A 13,176-nucleotide genomic window follows, 5' to 3' on the forward strand; every position below is an offset into this window, starting at 1 on the left:
AATTGACAATATAATATTTGTAACTGTTAGACAACAGACTATTAAAAAGAAACAGACAAATAAAATTCTATGTCTTTCCACATTGAATTACTAAGTTTACTTAGGTCACCGCATCCTGCTTTGTTTTTGTTACTGTATGTCATTTCCCGCCTGTAAGGCTCAGCGTCAAATTCATTGCCGAACCACGAACGTCCACTGGTAATTTTCAATGTTAAACGCACATATGTTGTATTTCGCAGATGAGATGCACAACGCCCTCCCGGTTCTCTGGAATGCCTCCCCGGAGCAAATTTTCTGAAAGAAACACTGGTCAGAACTGAAGTAACTTGTCTCTTCGCATTCAAGTGTGACTTTTAAGAATTGCCAATTAGGAACCGTTCTCAGTATCACCATTCAAGCCATTGATTAATCAGAGCACCTGATACAGGAATTGATTATATTGATTGATTTGTTGTTTTAAGTCCACTTTATGCACAGTGAGGCTAATTGGGACTGGACCTACAGTTTAAAGTGGGATCCGAACCACTTGTGCCTCCACCGGGTATCGAACCCGGGACCCCTTGAGGAATTGATTATAATACAATATAATAATTATTGATCAAATTGACGAGAACAGATTTCTTGCCAGTGTTGAAGCTAGGATGAAGAATGGGAATGAAACATATTTATTTTTGTTAAATCACTTTTAATTACAACAAATAAAATATAACGGTACTGGAGAAGGCGACACGTAAAGAGTTTGAAGGATGGTTTTGCAAATTTTTACAATCGTACACATGTCAGAATCAGAAATGTGATTCGCTAACAATCATAAACTACGACTTGTTTCGGCAAAAAAAATCACTTCCAGATGAGAAGCAGCCACTTTGCACACAGCAGGGTTACATAAAAGGAGTGGTTTCAGAAGGGATACCTGATAAATTTCTATGGGAGCTATTTCTTTAAAATGGTGGACACTTGAGTTGAATCGGTTACATGTATCCATCATTGGCATGCCAAGAGGTGGAAACTGTTTATTTTACCACAGCTGACGTGCTAGATCTAAAAGTGATTACTACAGGTCACTTCAATTGGTCCCCTGTCAATTATCTTTAAAACTGGTCAACATAAAAAAAAATCAAAAGTACATCATAACTTGGTTCTTACGCGTGTGTCATAAACAACGGAATAATCTATATTATTGCATATTTTTCATATTTATTAGGAAACAAAAATACTATGACTAAAATTTCTCAATAACTTTTATAGCTTTGTCTCGAACAAGGTGTGTAAAATTTAACAACATAGAATAACTATGCATTTCAGTAAACTAACTGTATGAAATGTTAAATAATAATAATAATAATTTTGTAATAAAATTGGCTTATTATTTTTACAACGATTATTTATTTTATGGTAAAAAATTAATCATAAAAATAAGAATTATTATTAATTTTTCTATTCAAGTTTTATAAATGGCATACTGCAAATATTTCTGGCGACACCCACGCCTATGTATACTACCACAATAGTAGTTACACAACCATACTAATGTGAAATTCAAGAAGAATGTCTTCCATTATACAGAGCTGAAGTCATACAGAAAGCTGACTACTGATCATGTAACATTTGCTCTCATTGCATGATTATCAAGACAAAAGCACTGAAGCATACATAACGTCATGCATAGATAAAGTGGACACTCCCATTCGTTAGCCTCCTCCTTGCTTCTTGGATTGAACACGAAAGAAGAGACGACCACAACACACGCCTTCTTGACCAGCATCATGCAAAAGCATTAAGAATCTCGAATAATGCATTACGTAACGACGTTGGGGAACGGTTCGTTGAAAACTGCATGCAAATGAATGGCTTCAAGTGGATCTTCCCTTTGTTGCTCCACTACTAAGCGAATTCGTAGAATGGGACCATTATGGTGTGGATCTACGGATACAAATTGCATATTGATTGATTGATTGATTGATTTTACATCTCTTTTCTGCCACTTTTGGCAAACTAGGCATATTTACCCCAATAATAGTGTTGCCCTTCAAGAAACGCTTCTTCAGCTTAAAGTTATATCATGTTCCTGCAACCCCCTTATAATAATGACAAATTATTTTGGCTGAAATGAAATTGTGTGTGTGAAGTACAGGGTGTCCGAAAAAGAACACCGGGATTTTGAATTCAAATTATTTTATTACATTCTGAATCATACGTGTGTGTAACGTATTTTATGGAAGTACATGTTAAAAGTTTCATTATCCTCAGTGTAATTCAATGTGCGCACCAATTACAGCCCTACAGACATCAAGCCGCCCGCTTTAGTCAACACATGGATAAGTTTATCTGTAGGAATTTCATATATGGTTGTAAGAGCATTCCCTGACATTCGCTACGAGACTCGGCGGCAAACGGCCCGGCGTCAGCGCTTGTCTTTCCCGATGAATGGGTCCGCGACAGTCGCACGCTACAGTCTGTTTTTTTCGCTCTCCCTGCCTTCGCTCTCTTTCCCTCTCTGTTGACGTTGCAGACTGACGCCAGTATAATCCTCCCTCGGAAGTTGTGTTGTGTCGTGTCCGTGTGTTGAAGATTGTGGCTTAATATGGCACCACAAAAGTTTACATTGCAACAAAGGATTTATCTTGTCGAGTGTTACTTCGAAAAGAGGAATTGTGGAGAAGTGCGACGACGTTTTGCAACGAAATTTCCTGGTGTTCCCGTTCCACATAGAACCACTATATTAAACCTCGTAAAAAGGTTTAGAGTAACAAGGTCAGTTCTGAATAAAAGTGGAAATAAAAATGGAGAAATCTAAAAAATAAAGTATACAAAGACAATCAGCACACCATCCGTGAGTTAAAAGAGAGTATTGTACGAGAAATCGGGAGAATTACAGTAGACGAACTTGCACGTGTAAATGCCAATTTCCTTCGGAGATGTCAGGAATGTGTTGCAGCAGAGGGACATCATTTTCAACACCTTCTGTAGTCAAGGTTAGTATACAATATGAAAACTGTAATTTTAATAGCCGACTCTAGCGACTGTTGCGGACCCGTTCACCGGGAAAGACAAGCTCTGATGCCGGGCCGCTTGCCGCCGAGTCTCGTAGCGAATGTCAGGGAATGCTCTAGTCATTCTTCGGCGCAGGTGGTCAAGTGACTGGATTTGTTTCTTGATACACAATGTTTTTTACGTAGCCCTCAAAAAGAATCGATTGGCGCTAAATTGGGACTTCGCGGTTGTCAAGAAATGGGACCTGCTCTGGATATACATTTTCCTGAAAATTGGATGCACGGCTTCTATGAACATTTTAGCCTGTACAGCTGTGTGAACGTTGCTGCTATCTGGTGAGAAATGTGTAAGTAAAACTTGCTTGTAATCGCTTCACGATTACGCTCAAAACAAAAATAATATACTCGTGCCTGAAACCCCGGAGATTTTTTTTCGGACACGCTGTATATGTCTTTACACTCATTTTCAAGGGGAACCTGGGCCCCTCCCTTCCGGATGTTTATGCCAAAAGTGTATCAACTTTGATTTGGTACATACGAGTTCTGTGTGCATACATAAGTTGATTGGTTCCTAACTTTGGACTTAATTCATATTTACTATTCTCCATTATCGCTCAACCACTCTCTACCACCTATCGATTCGGGCTTCTACAAGACTCCCTAACGATCTATTAACGATATCTGACATTTCGTCGAAGGCCAACATTAACATACATCACATACCAGTTGGAGGATATGGCATATACACGCAAATTATTCATACGATGTCAATCCGAACAGCACGCGGAGGAATAGGAAACTATGCGAGAATATTTATTTGTACAGTTTGTACGATAGTGCCACCAAACGTATATGTGCGGTATTTTCAAAGTGGAATCGGGATTATTTTTTTTTGTAAACTATCAAAACAATTGCAATATAATGACGAATTGCACAATGGAATAGAAGAAATGGTATCATAGAAGGAAAAAAGATTGTCCGATCCCCACTGTACTTCCCTGTTGTAATCTCTTCAAATTTCTTCTTTTGCTCTTCCCTGTTGATGCTGCTGTGAATAATCTCCGAAATGTCAAATTTGTTTTCAAATGTGATGTGTCATATGTAGCCTACTGCGCATGCCTTTGCGCATTCTAGAATCGCTGGAAACCATAGATTCTGTGGATATTAGAGAACTCAGTCTCCCCTCATGTAAAAGAAGTCAATAAAGTTCATTTACATCATGGAAAAGAACTGCGTAAAACATATTTAAAGTCATTTTTACTTACGTAACAACAAAGCTGAAGTGGTCCCAGTTTGTACCAGAGGTTAAGTCCTCTCCGTTGGTCCTGGAAAGAACGAAATTTAGTGCAAACGGTGTTTTAGTTTGTGTATTGCAGCTACTTCCAAAAAATTTAAGATGAGTTTTATTTCATCTTTATTTCAATCTATTAAATAAGTAGTATTGCTCGGAAAATTGTCCATGACTATTTTCATTACATTTTCTCTTATATCCTATGTGTTTTAAGCGATGGATTATTATGTATGCTGGTGCAGAAGTTGTGAACAGCTTGTTTTGAGTTTTCTTTTAATTCTTGAAGCTCTTATTGAGTCAAATAAATTTCTGGGACACGGTGATGGACAATTTGCGCGGTAATAATCATGAATCCCACTGTACAATATCATCGTCTCAAGAGGCGCGCTTGGAAAGCTTCGAAACTTTTGAACGCTTTATCTCGGAAATGGCTGGCTAGTGTGCGCTAGTACAGGGTCAACGAAGTTAGTAATAAGGTGTGTTTTATACAGCGTATATTGATATACCTGTAGATTGAATTGCATCTTCTGCAAATATGCTGTATAAAGAAACAAACTGCCAAAGTGCTAATTGAGGTGAGTGTACCTTGGCATATCAATACCTGTAGATAGGGTACCATACCATTAAATCACGCAATTTCCTTCCCAAACTCAATTTTCCAAGCCGCACACATCCTACAACATCAAGAAGTACTTTAATACGTCGATTTTTTTAAATTTGTTTTTACAGGCACAGAGAACAATCCCTGCTTCCTAACTCACCTAATTCTCCTAATATGAAAACCTTTTGGCCAAAGAAGTTCACATCTTGGCAACGATGATTACGAAACAGATTCTGCCTGGCAACATTTGGTTCACCAAGAAATATTTTTGGCGAAGTTCCCGACTGTGTGTCTCTTCGAGCTATATCCCATCTCTTGAAGCGGGCAGCGGCAAATGAAAAATGCACGCAGTGTGGTGCAAACACCAATACATGCCACGTGTAGAGAACTCATTGCGTGCCATCGTATGTTTTTCATAAAAAAAATTGATCTCTTTTTACAAGAGGTCAACGTTTTCATGACATCGAACCGACAACCTACACCGTGAAAATAAAATTAAGACAAGACACTCTTCGATCGCTTCCTGGTAAGCAGACGGGAACTTGCAACGTTTCGTCGTCTGACTGCCGGAGTTCCATTACCCGGGAGGATTGATTTCAGGGAAGAATTTCTCCAGCAATGCCCCTGCATTGAGCGGCTCTGGGACTCACTCATACATCCTCTAATATATAGGTACCTGGGGGATAAAGGCGGTCAGAGCGTAATGCTGAACGCATCACCTCCACAAATGGTCGAGATTCTGAATGTGTGGAACCTTACTTTCACATTCCTAATATGCCTTTCGCATATATAACCTACGTATTTTAATCTATGTATAAGAAATGCACTCTGTTTTATTGGATTGATTGATTGATTTGCTTTCTTTTCCTTCGATTTTTGTGCCTCCTTTGGTTAATTTGCGAAGATGGGAATGAGTTATGATGTGATGAAATTGATGAATGGACACTCACAAAGACCCATACCCGGGCCAGGATTCGAACCTGGGTCCCCAGGCGTCGTAGCGCGATGTGCTAACCACTCCGCCACGGGGGCCGGCCTGTTTTATTGGAGATAAAATAGTATTATTATTATTAGTAGTAGTAGTATTATTATTATTATTATTATTAGCAATAACAAAGCATTCAAATATTGAAAACCACATAGTGTTTCATTTTTTTTTTTTTTTTCAGCAATAAATTTTCTTGTTCTATTAATACAACAATTTTTATAAGTCAATATACACATTAAATTACATTCTTACCTTTCTTTACATATGAATTACCAAGAAGAAATCATCAATTCCGTCTGCTTATTCAAGGATTTAATATAAGAATGATAAAATGAGTAGCCCTGCAATGATTTACACTGTTAGAATTTCTGTTAAATTTTCAATATTCCACCGTTAAAGTTCAAATTCAACTGTCTGCCAAGCCTGTTAATTTACAAAATCGTTGGCATAATCTTTTCTAGGGTTTGCCATTCTAGTAATATTCGAATTTTGTTGCCGGGTTCGAGTTCCGCCCTAGGCATGGGTGTTCTTTACGACTGTCCTTTCATCAATTCTATCCTTATCATCGCGATTAGCAAAAAAATCAGCAGAAAAGCTACGTAAAATTAAAAAAAGCTAGTCTGTTAAGTCATTTGTCGCTTGGTAACAAACTTTTACAAATAAATACAAGCTTCTGTCACTCGCCGGAGTGACAGAACATGTTGTACTTGTCGCCTGCGTGTTACTCGGACTGAGTCGTTTGCTCATCCGTTTTCTCATCGTGTCGCCTCGGTCTGGCGGTCGAACAGTGATTCAATTTTTACGGCCTGGATGGGCAAGTACCTATTCCGGTGTGTGGCTGTGTCATTTCGGTGCGAAACTCGCGTGTCACTTGTCGCTTGTCATTTCGATCCGAACGGGAGGCAAATGTCAACCACCTTTTCCTTAAGACCAGTACGCTCTGGCCTTGAGGGTCGTAAATTATTTACGAGCTTTCAGCACAACGTTCCAATTTTCATGGAGAATACATTGGCGAAGAAAGGCTAACGATAAAGTATGGACAACGGGATATTTTTCAGGCAGAGTGAGAAAACCTCCAACTAACAACCATCCTTCACCTTGCCTCACAAAAGCAACAAGAGATGCCAATCGTCTCGTGTGACAGGTAATGTCTTGTCCCCGAAACAAGTATAGAGTTCTTATCGAATTTCAGACATCAATAAGTCTTCCGGTGACATTTCTCCAAGATCTACACGATCCATATTTTTCCATTATTTTGCTTCAACACACACTTTTGCTCCCGCACTATGCTAAAGCTTAAAGGGAAAGTAAACTGTCCTTACTCCCCTAATTTTTGCACCCTGCCCACCCAGTTTAAGAACCCAATCGCCGCCACTGCTACCATAACATTGGTGTTCACATCTAACACTCCAACAGCATTTATCTCCCCCAAAGCAGTAGTGGTAACGTCGTCACCTTGTAATCAAGGAGTTCCATGTTCGATTCCTGGTGGTTTCGGATCCCACTTTAAATTGAAGGTCCATGTGCATCAAGTGGACTTAAAACAAAAATTCAATTCCAACATCATTTAGGATCATCTCTTTGTTTCAGACCGACACCCATTGGCGGATTTAGCCCCCCACCCCTCCAAACCCATGTTTAAGTATTATGAAAAGGGATGACATTGTTATATCCCAATGAACAAAAAAAGGAAAGTGGACAAACGTTCGAGTAACTAACTAACTCTCTAGCCTTCTTAAACCCGAAGGTTCATGGCTGCAGCAACACAAGCCTTCCATCTGTCCCTATCCTGAGCAAGATCTATATACTCTTTTCCATCCCTACCGATTTCCTTTAGGTCCATCTCAACGTTATTCCTCCATCTTCGTGTTGGCCTTCCTACAGGTCTCTTACCATCAGGTTTCCCAACAAGAATCCTGTAAACTCTTCTTTTCTCTCCCATTCGTGCCACATGGCCTGCCCACCTAAGTCTTCTTGATTTAATCATTCTAATAACTACAAATTATGTAGTTCTAATTTATGAAACCTTCTCCACTCACCTGTCTCCTCATCCCTTTTAGGTCCAAAGATTTTCCTAAGGATCTTATTTTCAAATACTCTCAATTTATGTTCCTCTTTCAATGCAAGGGACCAAGTTTCGCATCCATATAATAATACAGGCAAAATTACTGTTTTGTATATTTTAACTTTTAGTTTCTTAGATATTAAACAAGAAGACAAAAGTTTATGAAGAGAAAAGTAACATGCATTTCCTGAATTAAGCCTGCTTTTTATTTCCTCTTTAATATCATTTTCATTTGTTAGTATTACTCCTAAGTACTTGAATTTGGAAACTGGTTCAAACGAGTTGTTATCAATAATTAGATTCTGATTATTACCTAACACTTGGTTTCGGCCTGTAAGCACATATTTAGTTTTCTCTTTGGAAACTTCCAAACCTATCTCTTTAGCAGTTTTGAAAAATATTTTAGTATTATTCTTAATTGTATTTATATCATCCCCTAATAAGTCTACATCATCTGCATATGCTCAACTGAGTCACACCATTTAATTTTAGTCCTTCTTTAGTTTCTTTTACCTTCCTAACAGCATATTCTAAGGTAAAATTAAAGAGCAATGGAGATAATACGTTCGAGTAACACAAAATAAAATCCTTCAATGATATCCTTTCCAAACAGCCAAAGAATAGAAATAATCAGCACCGATAAGCTAATCGCATTGGAAATCTTCGCCACTGAGAACCGAATCCGGGGCATCTTGTTTACAGGTTGATAATATTAATACACGAATAACGTTAATACACACCACATAAAAATCAATGGAATCGATACCAGTTTTGTGGCCCCCCTCCAAATGTGAATAATGGGGCCGTACATAAGTCAAGGTTCAGAACTTTCCCTATAGTTTCCAGTACGCTAGATTTTCACACACAAAAAATAATCAGAACACTCTACATGATATCTAGTCTATCCGTATGATTCATGAAGATTTTGCCACTTTCCAGTGGAAGTGACAACCGTGAATCTCCTTGCGTAATTGCATGCATAGAGGATAGGAAATCCGTTTTCTCTAGGATTCGTAACATTGAAATGGCTCAAATAAAAGTCAAAATTTGTTTCTCAAAGTTCAAGTTTCTTTTAAGTCCACTTTATGCTCAGATACGAATATACAGACTGGATTTACAGTTTAAAGTAAAATCCATTCGAATATTCAATGTGCCGCCATCGGGAATTGAATCTGGGACGCCTTAATTACAAGGCAATGGCGTTTGGAGGGCCAAAATGAACAAAAATTCTCTACGCCCTCTGAAAAATTATGTGCGATTTACGGCAACATCCTGCGCGCGCAAAAGCTAAGTAAAATAAACCAAATAAAAACAAACTTGGTTCCACATTTTCGAATTACTCCCCCCCACCTCAAGAATATCCTGGGTACGGGCTTGCTCTACGCTATATCCAGTTTTGGAACTGAGGAAAGTGCAAGTTACTTAAATAATGTAACGCCATTCTATTGTTGGACAGTCTATGTTCATGAGAATCACATTGTTACCTGTAGTGCATGTTTTTTCCACTGTAACTTTACATGCACAAGTTTAGGCAACACAACAGAACATGTCTCGTCCTGGCAAATAAAATCCTTGAGAAGAGAATTCATTAAGTAAAGCAAGGAAAGTAAGGCAAGGGAACGAAGAACCGTTACAATTACACTTGAAATTTCGGTAATACGTTAAGGCAAGTACCGAGAAAGTAGCACGTCATTAAAACAAGTAACTAAAAATTACGCGTTACTGACACAAGTACCAAAAAGAAACATGTTATTATCGAAAGTACCTTAAAGTGATGTGTTACTAACAAAAGTATTTAAAAATAACACATTACTAAGGCAAGTACCGAGAAAGTAACGTGTTAATAAGACATGAACGGAGAAAGTAACACGTTACCAAAGCAAGTACCTAAAAAGTAACGCATTACTAATGAAAGTACCGAAAAATAATTCGTTACTAAGGCTAGTACCGAAAAGTAATGCGTTAATAACACAAGTACGATAAAGTAACTTGTTACTAAGACAAGTACCAAAAAGTACTGCGTTTCTAACGAAAGCATCGAAAAGATAACTCGTTACTTGTGTTACGTTACTCCTTAATTCTATCAGAAACACAAGGGCACATCACTACCCTCCATGACCTTGACCCAATCCCTTTTGCCTGCGAGGGCTGAGAGAGACGTCGCAACAGAAAGAACCCTTCATGCCACACGCAGAGACTTCCGCTGAGGCCACCGATAAGAACACGAGGGTCAAAACACACGAATCAGCAAAAGTAAATGCAAAGAAGGTCAGGATCGCCTCCCTCCTGAATGCATAAGTAGTTATTAAGATGGAATGCCCTTATCGCGCCATGCTATACGTCCGGATGTTCTGATTGAAGTATTCAAGGACTTATTTAGCATCCCGCTGCCAGCCTTACGTCACCACGAATCGTAACTTGCCAGCGGCCGTGTCCCAGTGCTCGCACTTTTGGGAGTCGCTTGGCGTGTATGGTTTACCTTTGGTCTTAAATATTATTTTGAACGAGTGAAAAACATCTCTGTAAGTAGTTGTATTTACGGTACTATAAACCCGAGAAAGTATGAACCCCTCTCCAGCAGATTTGCTATACTTAAAACAAGCTTAACATGAGCATATGAGCTTTTTGTTCAAGTGTGGAATCTTGTCTAATCTAAGATTTTTGTGAAAATGCCCTCGGGAATTTCCTCAGAAAGTATGACCCTCTCAGATTGATTTGTTTATACTTACAAAAGGCACTTTTGTGAGATTGTTATCCATAAATTTGTTAAAAATATGCCCCTCTTGTGGCCACACTTAAAACTGGCCATCCACACACATACACACACACATACACACACACACACACATACATATTTATTTCTGGTTTAAGTTCAATTGGCCACCAGGCTCAATTTACATATCTAATATTAAGACAATGTAATTCTTCTAGAATTGCTCCGTGACTCTCTCATTTCTTACATCATAAACATATGATTTTTCACCTATGAGAATGACACTACATATGGTGTCATCGGGTAATTCCTCGTGGAATTCACAGATAATTTTAATGTTTGTCCTGTCGTTCACTACAACTTGTTTTCTTTTTGAAGTGTTGATTACAAACATGGGTCTCCGTGTTTTGAATTCATCTGGTGAGTAATACATATCAGTACTGCCAGTAGTGACCCTTTTGAAAGCCGAAAAAGCCTCATATAATTTGAGGAAATCATCCTTGGACATGTCTAAATTGTAATTTTCTCTAGGAAAGACCTCATTTCTGCCATTTTTAAGATAAATGTTCTTGATGTTGCAGTTATCAAATCTACTTGAATTTTTTTCCTGATTGTTGTGTCTCCCAGTCTGAAACAGTACCACCACAAAATCAGGCATGTCAAATTGAATACTGGAGAATGAATTTGTGGCATCAAACTCATAATAAGTACCAGATGCGGGCTTCTGTACACATTGATATGTATAAAATTGCAGAGGAATCTGTGGATTTTTTATTATATCAGCTTTGTATTTAAGAGCATAACTGGCCTCATATTCAACAACAGGGATTCTTAACTCCATAGTCTGAATAATGCATTTGCCTGCATCAGGTAGGGTATTAGGCAGAGCTTCCCCTGTAGGGTTTAATGTGCTGTACCTCATCAAAGTATTGTTATCATTTGCAGCTCTTCTAAATGTAATTCTTAAACCACCCTTCCACATAATTTCTTTGTAATCTGAGAAGAATCCTGGCAATAGGCGCATAGGGAACAGCACTGTGTGGTTCTTAGTTAATATCTTATCACCAGCCTCAAATCCACCGATTTTGTAGTATGAAGCCTCGGTTTTGGATAATTTTAATGTGGCCAAAGCCGTGGAGGTAATGCCGGGATAATCTATTCTGTTTATAACAACGCCATGCTTTCTGATCTCAATTTCAGAGAACAGATGCGGCACAAAATTATCTACCAATCTTATATTTGAATTTGCCGGATAATCTGTTCCATCGAGCTTTACGACATCAAATTTGATGTATAGATCTGCTCTGTGAGGGTGTATAAAGCCATCCCCTACATCAAGATCCACCTCTATCTCTGTGTTGGGTTGATTTAAATTTGCAAATGTCCTCCTGTTTGGGGGGAATGATTGTAGCTCATAACTCTCAATATTTTCCATTGTATGTATTTTTATTTAAATGTTGATCTCTATGATTGCAGTTGTTGTGGCTCCAGCAAAATCAACTAATTCTTCTTTTTCATTAGTGACCATCAATTCAATGTAATCTATTCTATTATGGCACACAGGAAAATATAATGTTGGTGATGGATTATAGATAATGGGCTCCATAAATTCAGAATTAGGTTTGAATGTTGCAATGATGCCTGTTTGTTTGTGAGAGCCTATGCCATTTGATTTGGTGATCATACCCTCTGCCACATTACAGTGAATATTCAGAGTCTCTATGGCTAAGAATTTGGGTATATTCATAGCAGTGTGTTTGATGCCTGGTTCGAGTTTTGTGTTGTTCTCAAATCCTAACAGCTCTCCTATAGTACCAAGATCCACTGTTTCTGTAGCAGATACAATCTCTACTCTGTGAGTGACAGAATTTTGACTTAATACTACACCTCTGGGTAATTGTGCATTTAGAGTGGATAGATTATATTGCCCTGGAGTGATGACAATTTTTTCATCCCCAACTGCAATTGTGTTGTTGTGGTGCGTAATATTAGGTATCAAGTACATGCCGTAAAATGCTCTGAGAGCTATTGTTTTGGGATACACTATGTCATCATGCAATTTGAGTTTCAATATTGAATTTTGGCTGGTGAGATGAAATACCCCCATGATGTTTTAAATACCACAAGGCTTTTTGAAAATTTTCAATTGATGGTTTATTTATTTGAGACATATATCTGAGAACTGATAAACACAAATGTCCGCAATTAACATCTTTGAAATTTTGAACACGGGCATTATTGTAATAAAGATTAGCTGAATTTAGATATTTTACTAAATTTTCAGGTGGAACACCTCCAAATGAATCAAACACAAATGCCTCATCTTTTAAATATTTAAGATAACAGATCCAGTGAGTGCCCTGATTTTTGTACTCATCCAAATTAACAATTCCACACTCTTTGTTGAGTGGTTGTTCCGGTAAAGAATCAGACATGTACACACCTCTAAAATGTTTGATGCCCAGTGGCTTGATCAAAGCTTCAATATCTTGGTTTGTAAGCGGCTCTTGTTTTTTTTAAACTTA

The 13,176-nt window shown here is 38.1% G+C and overlaps 1 protein-coding gene across 2 annotated transcripts in view; it reads right to left on the bottom strand.

The window, feature by feature from the left end:
* The window catches only part of LOC145987653 (putative Na(+)/H(+) antiporter nhx-9), a 181,641-nt gene that overhangs the window by 121,031 nt on the left and 47,434 nt on the right, over positions 1–13,176 (bottom strand). Inside the window, exon 2 of one of the 2 annotated variants that reach the window (XM_083122157.1) lies at positions 4,259–4,318. The exons of the other annotated variant lie outside the window; for it this stretch is intronic. The gene's annotated coding sequence lies outside the window, so the exon portion shown is untranslated. The remainder of the gene's footprint in view (positions 1–4,258; positions 4,319–13,176) is intronic. 2 annotated transcript variants of the gene reach the window in all.

Source organism: Lepisma saccharinum, chromosome 5 (genome assembly GCF_977018435.1).
Source record: "Lepisma saccharinum chromosome 5, izLepSacc3.1, whole genome shotgun sequence".
NCBI lineage: Eukaryota > Metazoa > Arthropoda > Insecta > Zygentoma > Lepismatidae > Lepisma > Lepisma saccharinum.